We start from the raw sequence: 14585 nt of genomic DNA, 5'->3' as shown, positions 1-14585 counted from the left end.
TATATAATAATATATATAATATATGCCATTTAGCAGACGCTTTTATCCAAAGCGACTTACAGTCATGTGTGCATACATTCTACGTATGGGTGGTCCCGGGGATTGAACCCACTACCCTGGCGTTACAAGCGCCATGCTCTACCAACTGAGCTACATAAGGACCATTCTCATTCTCTCTCTCTCTCTCTCTCTCTCTCTCTCTCTCTCTCTCATTCATTCTCTCATTCTCTCTATCGCTCTCGCTCTCTCTCTCTCTCTCTCACTCTCTCACTCTCTCACTCTCTCACTCACTCACTCACTCACTCACTCACTCACTCACTCACTCACTCACTCACTCACTCACTCACTCACTCACTCACTCACTCACATACACTTATAGAGATGCTGGAGTGGTGGTTGACATGCGTGATGAAGAAGTCTATCCTTTTCTCTCACCCTGTGTTTCTGTTTGTTGGCATTTTTCTATACAGCTGTTTGTTCCTTTGAGAATCAAATCATTATTATTGGTCACATACACGTGTTTAGCAGATGTTATTGCGGGTGTAGCGAAATGCTTGTGTTTCTAGCTTTGGCAGTGCAGTAATATATAATAAGTAATAACTAACAATTTCACAACATATACCCAATACACACACATCTAAGTACAGGAATGATGAATTAAGAATATATAAATACAGTGGCAAGGAAAAGTATGTGAACCCTTTGGACATATCTGGATTTCTGCATAAATTGGTCATCAAATTTGATCTGATCTTCATCTGCGGTTTCCTGAAATCCACGATCATCTCCTTTGTTTTGTTGACATTGAGTGAGAGGTTATTTTCCTGGCAGCACACCTCCAGAGCCCTCACCTCCTCCCTGTAGGCTGTCTCGTCATTGTTGGTAATCAAGCCTACTGCTGTTGTGTCATCTGCAAACTTGATGATTGAGTTGGAGGCGTGCTCGACCACGCAGTCATGGGTGAACAGGGAGTACAGGAGGGGGCTGAGTACGAACCCTTGTGGGGCCCCAGTGTTGAGGATCAGCGAAGAGGATGTGTTGTTTCCTACCTCCACCTGGGAGTGGCCCGTCAGGAAGTCCAGGACCCAGTTCCATGAGATCTGTGCTCGGTCCCTGTTATACACTAACTACAGCAGAGTAATACAGTGGATATTACAGCACACAGTGATTACAACACACAGTGATTACAACACACAATGCAAACACTGTGTGTCGGTGGTGTTCACAATGGCCTTTCAAAATGTAGCTGTTTATGGGACAACTAAGCTCACCCTCTCATATGGGCTTACTGTGACAGGCCAGGGATATGTGATTTCTGCCGAAATGCAAAGGGAGAGAGTGTAAAGCGAGAGAGATGTCTTGCATACACACTACTGAAGGGTATCGTGAGTGTGAGATAGGAAGGTGTGTGTGGCGTTTTCATTGCCGTGGATAGTGGCATGATTATTATTGTGCTCTGCTGAATCATTGCTGCCGTCATCGTTTAGCCTTACCCTTTCATTTGCCCAAGTTTTCCCAACAGGAAGACTTGTGTAAAGGTTTTAGAACGACACAGGTCAGAACATGTAAAAAGTAACTGAGAGAGTGACTGAGTAACCGTGAGTCAGCCTGGCTGAGACATGAGAAGGCTGTTACTAAAGCCTGACTTAACACCATGCATGGAGCAGACCCAGTGGAAATAACAGACAGATTAGTGAGCAGCTCTGACTGAGCAAAAGACTGTTTCTTCTCAGTCTGTCAACATCTGTTATTGTAGGTTTGAGTGTATTGTGTTTACAGTGAGCTTTCTTCAGCCGCCCTCTTGCGCCCTCTTGACAAGAGTGGTGGTGATAACAAGTCCTCTGTGATGTGGACGCCAAGCAACTTAAAACTTGTGACTCTCTACTACAGTCCCATTGATGTGGATCGGGGCATGTTCCACCTCTACTTCCTGAAGTCAACAATCAACTCCTTTGTTTTGCTGATGTTGAGGGAGAGGTTGTCTTTTCTTGGATGTAGGGCTGTGACGTCTTGGGATTTGAGGTTATGGTAATTGGCCAGGCCAGTGTACATGGTCACTGGCACATATCAGACTCAAACATGTATATTTTTATCTGCAACTTCACTATTACCATTACACTTCGTTATTATCAGTAGCATTTTATAATTATTTTTCAAGTTATTATTACCTCTAAATATTAGTTGAGTATACTAAAGTAGTAGAATAAAGTATACTACTTTAGTAATAATAATAAAAAAATGTCAGATTGGAGAGGATTGTCAAATTTTTGTATTGACACAACTTAATGCATAGGCCAGGGTTCCCCAATTGGCGGCCCGTGGGCCGAATTTGGCCAGTGGGTGATTTTATTTGGGCCTCCAAGTTTTCTAATAATTGTTGGACATAAAAGACTGTAAGAACACCTGCAAATCAGCTCCAAGTGATTTTTATTTTGGAAACTGTTCCAAATTATTCCCACACTGTCACGATCGTCGTAGTGAGGAGACCAAAGTGCAGCGTGATGTGAATACATTGTTTTAATGAAAGACGAAAAAACACGAAGTACACTAAACAAACAAACAAAATAACAAGACGAACGTGACCTCTATCAAAACTGAATGCAAACATGCAATAGACATGACATAGACAATAACTCACGAACCACAATACAAAACAGGCTACCTAAATATGGTTCCCAATCAGAGACAACTACAAACACCTGCCACTGATTGAGAACCATATCAGGCCAAAACACATAGAAAAAGACAAACTAGACATGCAACATAGAATGCCCACTCATATCACAACCTGACCAAACAAAACATAGAAACAAACAACTCAAATAATGATCAGAGTGTGACAGTACCCCCCCCTAAGGTGCGGACTCTGACCGCAAAACCTAAACCTATAGGGGAGGGTCTGGTTGGGCATCTAGACGCGGCTCTGGCGCGGGACGTGGACCCCACTCCACCATAGTCATTTCCCTCTTCAAGGGCCTCTTTAGAGTGGCGACCCTCGCCTCCGACCTTGGGTCTAAGACCCTAATTAAAGGCCCCACTGGACTGAGGGGCAGCTCCGAACTGAGGGGCAGCTCCGGACTGAGGGGCAGCTCCGGACTGAGGGGCAGCTCCGGACTGAGGGGAAGCTCCGGACTGAGGGGAAGCTCCGGACTGAGGGGCAGCTCCGGCAGCTCCTGGCTGGCTGACGGCTCTGGCGGCTCCTGGCTGTCTGGCGGCTCCTGGCTGGCTGAAGGCCCTGGCGGCACCTGGCTGGCCGACTGCTCTGGCAGGTCCTGGCTGACCGACGGCTCTGGCGGGTCCTGGCTGACCGACGGCTCTGGCGGGTCCTGGCTGACCGACGGCTCTGGCGGCTCCTGGCTGACCGACGGCTCTGGCGGCTCCTGGCTGGCCGGCGGCTCTGGCGGCTCCTGGCTGGCTGACGGCTCTGGCGGCTCCTGGCTGACTGGCGGCTCCTAGCTGACTGGCGGCTCAGGACAGACGGGAGACTCTGGCGGCTCAGGACAGACGGGAGACTCTGGCGGCTCAGGACAGACGGGAGACTCTGGCGGTTCAGGACAGACGGGAGACTCTGGCGGTTCAGGACAGACGGGAGACTCTGGCGGACCGGGACAGACGGGAGACTCTGGCGGCTCAGGACAGACGGGAGACTCTGGCGGCTCAGGACAGACGGGAAACTCTGGCGGCTCAGGACAGACGGGAGTCTCTGGCGGCTCAGGACAGACGGGAGACTCTGGCGGCGCTGGGCAGAAGGAAGGCTCTGGCGGCACTGGACAGGCGGGAGCACCTGTAGGGATGAGACTGAGAGGCAGCCTTGTGCGAGGAGCTGCCACCGGTGGGCTGGTGCGTGGAGGTGGCACCGGATAGACCGGACCGTGAAGGCGCACTGGGGATCTTGAGCACCGAGCCTGCCCAACCTTACCTGGTTGAATGCTCCCCGTAGCCAGGCCAGTGCGGCAAGGTGGAATAGCCTGCACTGGGCTGTGCTGGCGAACCGGGGACACTATGCGTAAGGCTGGTGCCATGTATGCCGGCCCAAGGAGACGCACTGGAGACCAGATGCGTAGAGCCGGCTTCATGACACCTGGCTCGATGCCCGCTCAAGCCCGGCCGATACGAGGAGCTGGAATGTACCGAACCGGGCTATGCACACGCACCGGGGACACAGTGCGCTCCACTGCATAACACGGTGCCTGCCCGGTTCCTGTCTCTCTCCGGTAAGCACAGGAAGTTGGCGCAGGTCCCCTACCTGGCTTCGCCACACTCCCTGTGTGCCTCCCCCCAATACATTTTTGGGGCTGCCTCTCGGGCTTCCAGCCACACTGCCGTGCTGCCTCCTCATACCGGCGCCTCTCTGCCTTCGCTGCCTCCAGCTCTGCTTTGGGGCGGCGATATTCCCCTGGCTGTGCCAAGGTTCCTTCGCCGTCCAGAATCTCCTCCCAAGTCCAGGAGTCCTGCGTTCTTTGCCGCTGCTGCTAATGACCGTTACCACGCTGCTTGGTCCTTTGTTGGTGGGTTATTCTGTCACGATCGTCGTATTGAGGAGACCTATATATGTATAGGGGTAAGATGACAGGGATACTGGGGTGATGGAGGTAGATATGTATAGGGGTAAGATGACAGGGATACTGGGGTGATGGAGGTAGATATGTATAGGGGTAAGATGACAGGGATACTGGGGTGATGGAGGTAGATATGTATAGGGGTAAGATGACAGGGATACTGGGGTGATGGAGGTAGATATGTATAGGGGTAAGATGACAGGGATACTGGGGTGATGGAGGTAGATATGTATAGGGGTAAGGTGACTAAGCAACAGGATATAAGATAAACAGAGTAGCAGCATCTTGCATGTGAGTGGGTGTGCGGGTGTGTCAGTATAAATGTATGTGCATATGTGTGTATGTGTGTGAGTGAGTGTTTGTGTGTGTTGGAGTGATAGAGTGTGTGAGTGTGTAGGGCCCTGTGAGTGTGCATAGAGACAGTGCAGTACTGAAATCAAAGGTAAATAAAGATTCAAGGTGAACTCGGTCCTTGTAGCTATTTTGTTAGCTATTTATCCATTTGGGGATAGAAGCTGTTCAAAGCAATTCATTTTTTGTCCTGAATACAAAGTCTTATGTTTGGGGTTAACCCAATACAACACATAACTGAATACCACTCTTCATATTTTCAGGCATAGTGGTGGCTGCATCATGTTATGGGTATGCTTTTAATAGTTAAGTACTGGGTCGGTTTCCAGGATTTAAAAAATTAACGGAATGGAGATAAGCACAGGCAAAATCCTAGAGGAAAACCTGGTTCAGTCTACTTTCCACCAGACACTGGGATATGAATTCACCTTTCAGCAGGACAATAACCTAAAACACAAAGCCACATCTACACTGGAGTTGCTTAGCAAGTAGACTGTGAATCTTCCTGAGTGGCCAAGTTACAGTTTTTATTTATTTAAATCTACTTGAAAATATATGGCAAGGCCTGCAATTTGTTGTCTAGCAATGATCAACAAACAATTTAAAGAATTGTGAAAAGAATAGTGGGCAAATGTTGCACAATCCAGGTGTGGAAAGCTCTTAGAGAAATACCTAGAAAGACTCACAGCTGTAACCGCTGCCAAAGGTGCTTCTACAAAGTATTGACTTTGGGGTGTGGATAATACTTATGTAAATGAGATATTTCTGTATTTAACTTTCAATACCTTTTTTAAAAAATGTCTAAAAACATGTTTTCACTTTGTCATTATGGGTTATTGTGTGTAGATGGGTGAGAAAAAAATCTATATAATCCATTTTGAATTCACACAACTCAGGCACTGTATATGTGATCGTTTACACATGTAACAAGGTTTAAAATTATGTTTTTGTCAAATGTTATACCTGTTTGGGCTTCTTGCGGTCAATTTGCAGTCTACAAATGATTTGTAATCATGTTCCGGTCCCCTGACCATTTGCTCAAGAAGAAAATCGTACCGCGGCTGAATCTAGTTGATGATCCCTGGCATAGGCTATCAGACTCAAAAGAAACATCTGCAATTTCACTATTGCATTCCACTTCGTTATTGTTTTATCCTTTTCTTTCCCTTTTCATTCATTTTTCGTAGGTGTCCATTTTGTTTAAATGTATGATACTGTTGTTTTGAGGTTATAAATGCCTATTTAAATTAAGGTTAAATAAAAATAAACAAATCAAATAAAGGCCCTATGTAAAAAGGGGAGGTCACAATTCAGTTTGTACACTTGTTAACATGGATATGCTTCTTAATAAAACCTATTTGAAACAAGCCATTACACTTCCTTGTTATTAAGGTTATTACTTATAAATATGAATCTACAAATGAAGAAATGCCAGGCAGGAGAGTATCCATCGCATTTTTGTATTGACACAACATTAGAGCATGACGGAGCCAAAATAAAGATAGGCCTACTTGTCCTTGTCTGTTGGCTTTCCTGGAAAAAGGAAAATAAATATGGATCCTATTGTGACGCACAAATCCATTCACGTGAAGTCTGATGTTTTTCCCCAAAATTTTACCGAAATATTCGCATAATGTCACAAATCCTTCTGCTGGGACTGTTCTTCAAATCAAATGTATTTATATAGCCCTTCGTACATCAGCTGATATCTCAAAGTGCTGTACAGAAACCCAGCCTAAAACCCCAAACAGCAAACAATGCAGATGTAGAAGCACAGTGGCTAGGAAAAACTCCCTAGAAAGGCCAAAACCTAGGAAGAAATCTAGAGAGGAACCAGGCTATGAAGGGTGGCCAGTCCTCTTCTGGCTGTGCCGGGTGGAGATTATAACAGAACATGGCCAAGATGTTCAAATGTTCATAAATGACCAGCACTGTCCAATAATAATCACAGGCAGAACAGTTGAAACTGGAGCAGCAGCACGGCCAGGTGGACTGGGGACAGCAAGGAGTCATCATGCCAGGTAGTCCTGAGGCATGGTCCTCGGGCTCAGGTCCTCCGAGAGAGAGAAAGAAAGAGAGAAAGAGAGAATTAGAGAGAGCATACTTAAATTCACACAGGACACCGGATAAGACAGGAGAAGTACTCCAGATATAACAAACTGACCCTAGCCCCTGACACAAACTACTGCAGCATAAATACTGGAGGCTGAGACAGGAGGGGTCAGGAGACACTGTGGCCCCATCCGATGATACCCCCGGACAGGGCCAACAGGAAGGATATAACCCCACCCACTTTGCCAAAGCACAGCCCCCACACCACTAGAGGGATATCTTCAACCACCAACTTACCATCCTGAGACAAGGTCGAGTATAGCCCACAAAGATCTCCGCCACAGCACAACCCAAGGGGGCGCACCAATCCAGACTCTTCAAATAGAGTACGCCGTAATGAGATAAATAATGTAGCCTAAGCTTGTAAACAGGCCGTTTACAAGATTACATCATGACAGGAGCGTTTGATTCTTATTAAAGAGATGGAGTCCAGACAGACTACTTTAGGAAACTTTATGAATTGACATTGACATATAGGCCTATAGAGATAACCAGCAAACTTACACCCCCCGTAAAAGGACCCGTCAATCAAAGTCACCAGCGTATGTCAGACACATGCAAATACTTCTAATTTCCTTAAAACCCAACAAAAGAACCTAGGCCTACCGTAGGCTTTCCAAAAGTCAGCTATAAGATAATGAATTGACAAGGAAAGTATGAAGGGGAGAGAGACAGCTATGCGATAGTATGAAATTAATAATCATCATAAAAATATAAACAAATACACGCAGCATGTCCATAGCCTATTTATCGCCGTTGATTCATCTATAAATTAAGAACAGATTTCGTATCAAACTATAACATGCCAGGTTGGAGAGGTTTGGTGCATTGTCCATTTGACACGACATTGGCTCGTTACAGGCCTCAGAGACAGAACAGCCTTGTCGACTGCTGTTAAATAATTTATGAATAGTCAGACACATCCAACCTTTTTTAAAAGAAGACTAATTTATTTATTTACTAGCAAGCAATGAAAACGTGCATTGTATAAAAGAAAGTCCAAACATCAAGTGTCATAGCCTGTAATCTAGCGCTTCTACACCGCTGCACATCTAGAGGTTTAACTGCTGGAGCATCAGATGACTGCTGGAAAGAGGAGGAGATGTGCAAGGTTTAATAGACTGTTAGCAAAACAATTGCTTATAACCATTAGTGAATACTCCCGCTATTAGGTAAAGTTAATAATAAAAACTATGTTTTTCCAAAGGCCTATTTAAACAGTTTTGATCATTATTTTATTTTGATGACGGTCTTCATCCATAACCATAAGTTACACAGTTAAATTAAATGACAACCACAGCCCTAGTTGGAGGTTAGAGTGTATTGCAGGGGTTCTTAAACTTTTTCAGCCTGGGACCCAAATGAGAAATTCTGTGTTTTCCTGGGACCCAAGTTTATGAAAACATGCAAAAACACGTAAATATCGGTACATTTCATTGCCCTTATGCCTAAAACAAATGCAATTTAGACAAAAACAAATAAAAATGACATGAAATACCCATATAAGTAGCTATTCATGTTTATGTTTTTCCCATTTAAAACACTCTTACATATCTGTCTAGGTTGGACCTGTTGTTGTTAAAATACAATAAATCATTTTCATTCTGAACTGGAATAAACTGATTGATCACATCACACAAATGTGTAACAGAACACACACACACACACCATTTTTGATAGTGCAACCCTAAGTAACAGTACAGATAAAATTATCAGGCCTACTGTACATCTTACTGTAGACATTATTGTTGAGGTGTGTGGCTTGTTGAAGTTTTCAACAAGCATTCTGGGCAACGTTTTTCACAGTGCAACACTGGGGTCATGCTCAGCATTGACACTGTTTCTGTACTTGAGAGCCCTGACTTGCATAAGTATGTGGTGCCAAACTGGACCGGAACATCTACTGCTTTCTCAGTCAGGCAGGAGATTGCTTCCTGCTGTAGATGAGCAACCCAGAACTGTGTGAGTGTTTGCCTCAAAAAGCATCTGGCTTCAATCAGTTTATTCCACTTCAGAATAAAAATGATTACTTGTATTTTAACAGCAAACGTTCCAACCTAGACTTTTTTCAACAATAATTTCTACAGTAAAGTACAAGTAGTACAGTAGGCCTGATCATGTTTCATCTTCATCTGTACTGTTACTTAGGGTTCCTCGAGCTAGCTAATGTTAGCTAGCTAGCTATTAGCTGTGTACAAGGGGATTGTTTGAAAGAGAAACTCACATCTACTACTATGAGAGATATCCCATATTTCTGCTTATCACCTGTCATAAATTGACAACAATGTCTTGGTAGCTGACTTACTTTTCCACATTGAAGCACTGTTTCCTGAAGCATTCTGCCCTGTTCTGAATGAACTCCCTGGGTTTACCATCATGTTGTGGATGTTTGGTCAGGATGTCATTTTCATTTGTTCGTTTTGAGAGACTCATTACTAATCACTTCCCGCACAAAACACATTGTGGGCGCTCCTCATTATTTTACAAAGTTTGTATGAAACCAGGAGAGAGAGATTCATTCCTGTATTTGCGTTTCATGACGATTGAGCTCAGTCAGAACTTGTGGCTAGCTTGAGTCCTTCGATGACAGTGGTGAGGGATGGCGAGTGGGAATGACAGGACAGTGGTGAGTGCTGGCGAGTGGGAATGACAGGACAATGGTGAGGGATGGCGAGTGGGAATGACAGGACAATGGTGAGGGATGGCGAGTGGGAATGACAGGACAATGGTGAGGGATGGCGAGTGGGAATGACAGGACAGTGGTGAGGGATGGCGAGTGGGAATGACAGGACAGTGGTGAGGGATGGCGAGTGGGAATGACAGGACAGTGGTGAGGGATGGCGAGTGGGAATGACAGGACAGTGGTGAGGGATGGCGAGTGGGAATGACAGGACAGTGGTGAGGGATGGCGAGTGGGAATGACAGGACAGTGGTGAGGGATGGCAGTGGTGAGGGTGGGAATGACAGGACAGTGGTGAGGGCTGGCGAGTGGGAATGACAGGACAGTGGTGAGGGATGGCGAGTGGGAATGACAGGACAGTGGTGAGGGATGGCGAGTGGGAATGACAGGACAGTGGTGAGGGATGGCGAGTGGAAATGACAGGACAGTGGTGAGGGATGGCGAGTGGGAATGACAGGACAGTGGTGAGGGCTGGCGAGTGGGAATGACAGGACAGTGGTGAGGGCTGGCGAGTGGGAATGACAGGACAGTGGTGAGGGCTGGCGAGTGGGAATGACAGGACAGTGGTGAGGGATGGCGAGTGGGAATGACAGGACAGTGGTGAGGGATGGCGAGTGGGAATGACAGGACAGTGGTGAGGGATGGCGAGTGGGAATGACAGGACAGTGGTGAGGGCTGGGAATGACAGGACAGTGGTGAATGACAGGACAGTGGTGAGGGATGGCGAGTGGGAATGACAGGACAATGGTGAGGGATGGCGAGTGGGAATGACAGGACAGTGGTGAGGGCTGGCGAGTGGGAATGACAGGACAGTGGTGAGGGATGGCGAGTGGGAATGACAGGACAGTGGCTGACAGCGCATCACCTGCTGCTGAATGACAGCCTGCAGAAACTGCAGAAAAAAGATCCGGTTAACCACGAAGCACACGCACATCTCCCTCCCACACGCACATCTCCCTCCCACACGCACATCTCCCTCCCACACGCACATCTCCCTCCCACACGCACATCTCCCTCCCACACGCACATCTCCCTCCCACTCGCGCAGCTGCCAAACTCAGCAGAGACACCGCTGCTGAACAGAGAGCGCAGTTGCACTTGGCCAAGTCAATTCCACTAATTAATTAAATATTTATAAATTTACTATGACCCTCTTTGGGTCGCGACCAATACTTTTAGAAAGGCTGGTACAGTGGGGCAAAAAAGTATTTAGTCAGCCACCAATTGTGCATGTTCTCCCACTTAAAAAGATGAGAGATTTGTAAATAAATTCATAAAAAATCCTACAATGTGATTTTCTGGATTTGTTTTCAAATTTTGTCTGTCATAGTTGAAATGTACCTATGATGAAAATTACAGGCCTCTCTCATCTTTTTAAGTGGGAGAACTTGCACAATTGGTGGCTGACTAAATACTTTTTTGCCCCACTGTATATTGCGTTTACTGTAAGATTAGGTTGTCTTTTGTTGGAGGTTAGAGGTTATTGTGTTTACTGTAAGCTTAGGTTATCTTTTGTTGGAGGTTAGAGTGTATTGTTTTACAGTAAGCTTAGGTTATCTTTTGTTGGAGGTTAGAGTGAATTGTGTTTACTGTAAGCTTCGGTTATCTTTTGTTGGAGGATAGAGTGTATTGTTTTTACAGTAAGCTTAGGTTATCTTTTGTTGGAGGTTAGAGTGTATTGTTTTTACAGTAAGCTTAGGTTATCTTTTGTTGGAGGTTAGAGTGTATTGTTTTTACAGTAAGCTTAAGTTATCTTTTGTTGGAGGTTAGAGTGTATTGTTTTTACAGTAAGCTTAGGTTATCTTTTGTTGGAGGTTAGAGTGTATTGTTTTTACAGTAAGCTTAGGTTGGCTTTTGTTGGAGGTTAGAGTGAATTGTGTTTACTGTAAGCTTCGGTTATCTTTTGTTGGAGGATAGAGTGTATTGTTTTTACAGTAAGCTTAGGTTATCTTTTGTTGGAGGTTAGAGTGTATTGTTTTTACAGTAAGCTTAGGTTATCTTTTGTTGGAGGTTAGAGTGTATTGTTTTTACAGTAAGCTTAGGTTATCTTTTGTTGGAGGTTAGAGTGAATTGTGTTTACTGTAAGCTTAGGTTATCTTTTGTTGGAGGTTAGAGTGTATTGTTTTTACAGTAAGCTTAGGTTATCTTTTGTTGGAGGATAGATTGTGTTTTTACAGTAAGCTTAGGTTATCTTTTGTTGGAGATTAGAGTGTATTGTTTTTACTGTAAGCTTAGGTTATCTTTTGTTGGAGGTTAGAGTGTATTGTTTTTACAGTAAGCTTATGTTATCTTTTGTTGGAGGATAGATTGTGTTTTTACAGTAAGCTTAGGTTATCTTTTGTTGGAGGTTAGAGTGTATTGTTTTTACAGTAAGCTTATGTTATCTTTTGTTGGAGGATAGATTGTGTTTTTACAGTAAGCTTAGGTTATCTTTTGTTGGAGATTAGAGTGTATTGTTTTTACTGTAAGCTTAGGTTATCTTTTGTTGGAGGTTAGAGTGTATTGTTTTTACAGTAAGCTTATGTTATCTTTTGTTGGAGGATAGATTGTGTTTTTACAGTAAGCTTAGGCTTGAGCTCTCTGTTGCGTGTGTCCGTCCGTCTGTCTCTTTCTGTATTTATGTCTGTATATAGCCTCGCTGCTGTTATTTTTGACTTTTTACATTTTTATTCTTTGCTTATCTATTGTTTACCTAATAACTCCTTTTTTACTTCAAAACTGCACCGTTGGTTAAGGGTTTGTAAGTATGCATTTCACTGTAAGGTTGTTGCACACCTGTTGTATTCAGCCCATGTGACAAATCAACTTTGATTTGATTTGTCCAGAAATCTCTGTGTCCATTCTCTCTCTCTGTTCTCTCTCTCTCGATCGCACACACACGTTTTCTCTCTGTCTGAAGTTTTATTTTATTTACAGCAATACTTTGTTTCGTCTCCAACTGGAATAGTAGGTTAGTGGGTGGCGCTGGCTCTGTTTATTAAGGGGTGGGTGTGGACAGAGTACTGAATGTTGTGAGATTTGGTGTCTGTAATATTAGGTTAGTGGGTGGTGGTGTGTTGACATTGTGGTGTGTGCGTGTGTGTGTCATCAGAGGCACCCCGCTGGCTGCCTCTGTCGAGTGGGTAAATGAGCTCTCTGGAGGACTGGAGGGGAAACAGCAGAGATATTTTTGGCCTGCTAAATCAGCACACAAAATATAGGTCTCTGGAATGGGAAAGCTCCATGTGTGTGAGTGAGAGAGAGGTGCTCTCTACTATTCTAGCTAGAGCCCAGTCTGCTTTATAGTATAGTCTGCTTTATAGTATAGTCTGCTTTATAGTATAGTCTGCTTTATAGTATAGTCTGCTTTATAGTATAGTCTGCTTTATAGTATAGTCTGCTTTATAGTTTAGTCTGCTTTATAGTATAGTCTGCTTTATAGTATAGTCTGCTTTATAGTATAGTCTACTTTATAGTATAGTCTGCTTATCAATCTGCTTCAGGGAGAGGTCAAGTATAAAAGGCCACAATAAATTGTCAATTGGCTCTGCACTCATGTTCTTATTTTGAGGAAACAGGGAATAAACCCTGACCCAGCTAAAAATGTCTGTCTACTCTTTCTTTCTCTCCAGTGTAATCCCCAATAGAAATGCCTCTCTTTTAGCCCTCATCTCTGTCCCTCTCTCCTCACTTGACAATTCTCTCCTTCCTCTCTTCTTTCCTCCCTGGCGCTTTAAGCATCACCTCCGCCTTGATTGCAGGGAGCCACCGGAGTGAGCTAAACTAAACTAATGTTAAACCATCTGCAAAATCACCCACTCCCTCGAGCTCCCTGAAGTGATCTTAAACCAGTGTTCAAACGAGTGCAAACACAAACTATCCCAAAGCCCCCTGACTGGAGGACGGTTCACTGCTAAAGTACAGAAACTAGGCAGGAAAGGGAGAAATGCAGGCAGCCAGAGCAGGGAGACAGACAGGAAGAGCAGGGAGACAGACAGGCAGGGCAGGAAGACATGCAGGCAGGGAGACAGGCAGAGCAGGGAGACAGACATTAAGAGCAGGGAGACATGCAGGCAGGGAGACAGGCAGACAGGGAGACAGACAGACAGGCAGGGAGATATGCAGGCAGGGAGACAGGCAGGTAGGCAGGGAGACAGACAGGCAGGGAGACATGCAGGCAGGGAGACATGCAGGCAGGAGACAGACAGACAGACAGGGCAGGGAGACAGACAGACAGGCAGGGAAACATGCAGGCAGGGAGACAGGCAGACAGGGCAGGGAGACATGCAGGCAGGGAGACAGACAGACAGGCAGGGAGACAGACAGGCAGGGAGACAGGCAGACAGGGCAGGGAGACAGACAGATAGACAGGCAGGGAGACATGCAGGCAGGGAGACAGACAGGCAGGGAGACAGACATGCAGGCAGGGAGACAGGCAGACAGGGCAGGGAGACAGACAGACAGGCAGGGAGACAGGCAGACAGGCAGGGAGACAGGCAGACAGGACAGGGAGACATGCAGGCAGGGAGACAGGCAGGCAGGGCAGGTAGACAGGCAGGGAGACAGACAGACAGACTGGCAGGGAGACATGCAGGCAGGGAGACAGGCAGACAGGGCAGGAAGACATGCAGGCAGGGAGACAGGCAGGCAGGGCAGGGAGACAGGCAGGCATGGAGACAGGCAGGCAGGGCAGGGAGACATGCAGGCAGGGCAGGGAGACATGCAGGCAGGGCAGGGAGACATGCAGGCAGGGCAGGGAGACATGCAGGCAGGGAGACAGGGAGACAGACAGACAGGCAGGGAGACAGACATGCAGGCAGGGAGACAGGCAGACAGGGCAGGGAGACATGCAGGCAGGGAGACAGGCAGGCAGGGCAGGGAGACATGCAGGCAGGGAGACATGC

At 45.7% G+C, this 14585-nt stretch overlaps 1 protein-coding gene across 3 annotated transcripts in view; it reads left to right on the top strand.

Annotated features, from left to right (window-relative positions):
* si:dkey-34e4.1 (carboxyl-terminal PDZ ligand of neuronal nitric oxide synthase protein) overlaps nucleotides 1-14585 on the top strand; it is a 428423-nt gene that overhangs the window by 2920 nt on the left and 410918 nt on the right. The window lies entirely within an intron of this gene.

This window comes from Oncorhynchus keta, chromosome 9 (assembly GCF_023373465.1).
Source record: "Oncorhynchus keta strain PuntledgeMale-10-30-2019 chromosome 9, Oket_V2, whole genome shotgun sequence".
NCBI lineage: Eukaryota > Metazoa > Chordata > Actinopteri > Salmoniformes > Salmonidae > Oncorhynchus > Oncorhynchus keta.
Note: the sequence above shows the minus strand (reverse complement) of the source record. Positions and strands in the feature narration are given on the sequence as shown.